This window comes from Sinocyclocheilus anshuiensis, unplaced genomic scaffold (assembly GCF_001515605.1).
Source record: "Sinocyclocheilus anshuiensis isolate Anshui unplaced genomic scaffold, SAMN03320099.WGS_v1.1 scaffold1587, whole genome shotgun sequence".
NCBI lineage: Eukaryota > Metazoa > Chordata > Actinopteri > Cypriniformes > Cyprinidae > Sinocyclocheilus > Sinocyclocheilus anshuiensis.
In genome coordinates, this window is record NW_015552638.1 from 81,105 (window position 1) to 85,716 (window position 4,612).

The 4,612-nt window shown below is 36.4% G+C and overlaps 1 pseudogene; it reads left to right on the forward strand.

The window, feature by feature from the left end:
• Positions 1–410: 410 nt before the first annotated feature.
• LOC107666897 (uncharacterized) overlaps positions 411–4,612 on the forward strand; it is a 5,656-nt pseudogene continuing 1,454 nt past the window's right edge.

Genomic DNA, 4,612 nt, shown 5'->3' on the forward strand with positions numbered 1-4,612 from the left:
GAGTGTCAACTACTTTTCCAATCTTATCTTTCTTGGTAATTAACCTTATCCAAACATAATCTCCAACCTGACACTTGTCACTATACTGTTTTTCTTTTTCTTTGATTTCTCGATCCTTATTTGCTAAATTGCAGTAGTATAATGCCTCTTCCATATATTCATCCCATTTTAAATTATTGTAATTGGATCTAAGAAAGCTTTTTAACGTTCCGACAGCACATTCAGCAATCCCACTACTTTGAGGTGAATATCGTAAAGCTTTATGCTTTATATTTAAGCTATATGTTTTTCTGAAAGCCATTCTTCTAACTCTTCTCCAACAAAATAAGTGGCATTATCACAATGAACTTTTTCTGGTCTCCCCCAACTTCACATCAAATCTTCTATTGCTTTTATAATAGTTTTTGAAGATGTCTCTTTTAAGGGTTTTGCCCATATACAACCTGAAAATCCATCTACTGCTACCAGTATGTACTTATTTCCTGACCTTGTTCTAGGATTCAAAGGCCCAGCGATATCTAATGACCATTCTTCATTAGCCTTTTCTGGTACAATTCTACCATAGTCATTTCTAATAGTTTTATGGTAGCCTCTTCTCATACAATTGTCACATTTTAGCCTTATTTGTCTATATTTTATTTCTCCAATTGGAAATATTTATATGATTATCGGATAAAACTTTACCCATTAGGTTTACACTAGGATGTTTCATATAATCATGTATTTTCTGAATGGGATCATTTTCACTTTCTTTAATTATAATTACTCGTCTCATTCTTGCTAGCTTGTCCACCTTTCTGTTTCCCCGAGCTATTTCTGTGTCATCTGTGGTATGTCCAGCTTGAAAAATTACTACTAGATCTAACTCTCTTATTAGATCGTAAATTTCCTTCCTCAGCTCACTGTGCAAAACAGGCTTTCCATTAAATTTTTCATAACCTTTCTGTCTGCAAATATCTAAGTTCTCATTTAAACTTGTTTCAACATATTTGCTATCTGTTATTAAAACAACTTGTTTAGCCTTAATTTCTTTTAATTTTCTAAAAGCTTTTAATACAGCCATCACTTCTGCAAACTGAGCTGTGCCAGGAACAGAGCCTTTTTCTCTTATTTCTTTCCCTTTCTTTGCTTGTATAATATATGCCCAATGCGCTAGATTATCATCTTTGATCCATCTGTACATACTGTTATTACTTTGAACAAGTTTATTTTCTTTTTCTGGCATTTTTTATTTTCCTTATTTACTATTCTTAAGTTTGGATCTAAAAGTATATTTTCCCATCTTTGCCATCGAGAATTTTGGGCTTTCGCATCTTTTATCTTATTTTTAGTTAAATGTCCCATTATTGCTTCATCTGTGTTAATTATTATATTTTGTCCTCGCGCAAGACCTTGTAATTCTGTGTAGGATCTCCTTTGAACAGAACGGCACATCCCTTAGCAGAAGCTAAGGAGTCTCAACCTCTCAAGTGCGAGTCGTAAAACTGAACCGCGGTCAGCTCAAGCGCCAATTGTCTCAAAAAGTTCCTGTCCCGCTCGGCTTATCTTTGGAAGAAACACAGGAAGAGTGTGATTCACAAAACCACCTCCTGGGTCTGCAAGCACTGAGACAGCAATAACTGACCCCTGCATCTGGACTCATTTAAGCAACAGAACTTCAGTGTTGACTTGTGACTGGCTTCAGCATAAATAAAAATTTAATAAACAACAGAACAAAGAACGTTGTATCTGGAAATATTCCAGCGACAGACACTCCTGGACCCCATGCCTGTTTAACGCATAAATCGATAATCCGATAAACAGAAAGCGACAGATTAACAGCTCCATGTCCAAGCAAGAAGAATAGCAGGTCTACACCGCATGACTTTTTGCAACCTCCATCGACCTCAGGACTTTTTCTGTCCTCCCCCTTTCTCTACATTCCAGAAAAAACATGCGTTTCTCCTGTCACAGACAAAGGAACATAGAACTTACACAGACAATTCAAAAGACAATCATTTAAAAGTATAAAAGGGCAACTATATTCACAAATAATATGTTTTATGTCTTATATATGCTTGACGTGTTTTCTGTAATCGGTGCAAGTTTAACCAATGTTTTATAACCCCTTTTAGTAGATAAGATTATTAATGTGTATGCAAACTACCCGATATTTGAGCTTGAATGAAAGCTTATTTTATGTGCAAAACTTTGGTATGAATGAGAAGTGGGAAATATGTACGATACTCGCATTAAGAAACTTTATAGAAGTATTAATAAAATCTGGCAAGGATGTTCCCTTGTGATAAAGTGAAGCATCATGTTAATTTATGCATGAAGAAGAACCTTGCGGGGCGTGGCCCCGCCCTGCAGCCAATGTCTGATTGGAACAACGATCTGTGCGATGGACTTATGCAGTTTGATCAAAATCCCAATGTCCGAACAGATTCAATGCCTTTTCGCCTTTGTGTTAATTTGCGCTCCAATTTGCGGACACACGCTGCACCATCAAGCGATCGGGTCATCCAGAACTCAAACATTTCATTGAAACTTCGTGACTGCCAGAGATGTGTGTGTGTGTATGTGTGTTTGCATTAGTTTAGTTTAATGTAATCTAGATAGCCAATAAATTCCTGTTTCATTATAAGAATCATTGTCTTGTGTCGTGAATTTAAAGTTAAAACTTTGCCCAGATCACGCTACCTAGCTCGTAGTTTATAAATTATCACAAGCATGTATTAACCTTTGGCCAGGGATAGTACAACTATTCAAATTGGTAAAATACACTGATGTTAACGTCTCTCTGGATGAACAGTTGATAAAGTGTAAACTATCAAATTTGGAATCAGTTCAATCAGGTTGATTTTGAATCTTCAGATTCGATTTTCCCCGAAAACCTGAGCTAAAATAAAAGAGTTAAATTCCCTACATATATTGTGGAGTATCAAAAGCGGGCAGATTTGGCTAAAAAATTCATAACACCAAGACATTATTGTGAATCTTTTCTATTTTTTCCGGAAAAATAGATTAGATACAGAGAAACAGAGTTGTTGTGTTACTGTATACTTTATTGTGGCATGCCAGCGTGTTGAATGTTTGAAAGTACAACTCGAGTTGTTGTTTAAAGAAGTGAACTGCAGTAAAACATTTACATTTTGTCTGTCGAGACAAAAACTAAGTCGCTCTAAAGCGCATGAATAGAGAAGCGAGCGTGTTCCTTGTTTTTCTCTCTTTTGAAAGGCCTTCATAGGTCGACACCTCCGTTGAATGTTTGAATGTGCAACTCGAGTTGTTGTTTGAAGAAGTGAACTGCTTTAAAACATTTAAATTTTGTCTGTCGAGACAAAAACTAAGTCGCTCTAAAAGCGCACGAAGAAAGAAGCAAGCGTGTTCCTCATTTTTCTTTCTCTTAAAAGGCCTTCATAGTTTGATGTGTTGTGAGTGTCCCACTTCCAGTCAGGCTATTCATCTCCCGGCTTCAGAATTAATTTAGCTAATTAATGCTCTCTTGCCATTTATTCACTAAAACTAGTGAACTTGAAACACGGCGCTCAGAGAGTGTCCGAACGTTATTTTATGGGAGAATTGTGGTTAAATCCACGTGTGTTTTTGTCTGTATAAATAGACTAAGTGCTGAGATCCACCGAGATCTCAATAACAGTTATTGTATTAATTGCAGTAAATCTGTAGATTAATTTACCTCACTCTGAACGAGTTGAGAGTGTTCAGCGCTATAAAGATAAGAATCTAAAGAGTGCTTTTTGGCTGATCAGTGTGAAATGTGCCGCCATTTCACGTGAAGCACGTAAACTGTGTGTAATGTGCATGCTAGCCTACTGCAAAGTACGTTGCCATAGTGACACTCGTAACCCGGAAGTTCTAAGAAACCTTTTCTGGGGTGACTTCCAAGTGTGCAAGGTTCTTCTTCATGCATAAATTAACATGATGCTTTACTTTATCACATGGGAAAATCCTTGCCAGATTTTATTAATACTTCTATAAAGTTTCTTAATGCGAGTATCGTACATATTTCCCACTTCTCATTCATACCAAAGTTTTGCACATAAAATAAGCTTTCATTCAAGCTCAAATATCGGGTAGTTTGCATACACATTAATAATCTTATCTACTAAAAGGGGTTATAAAACATTGGTTAAACTTGCACCGATTAAAAAGGAAAATTAGGGTTTTCCTCAGTACTTAGGTTAGTTAGTACTTATCCTTAGTACTTAGGATAAGTCCTGCTAACACAGCAAAATCAACCCCCTAGCTGTATCGACTTAACAGCGCCACCACCCTGTCATTTTCCCAACATTGGGAGCAAAACTTCTCTCTCCTTCTTCTTCTCTGTCTCTCTGCTGCTTTCTTCTAATTTGACTACTGCGGCTGTTTGCTGGGATTTTGCCTGTGCCTTCGCCCGGAGGAATTTTAATAACAATCACAGTCCTGGCATTTAGAAATCCCCATTTCCAAACACCGTTTTAGAAGCATCCATCTAAATCAAACTTAACAAAAAAGGAAAAGAGAAGAAAATGTAATTATACTCATTCTGCTACCAGAAAAAGGTATTTTGTTTTATCTTTCACTCTCATCTTACCATTAACTTTCTTTCCTTACAAAAAAAAAAATTTCT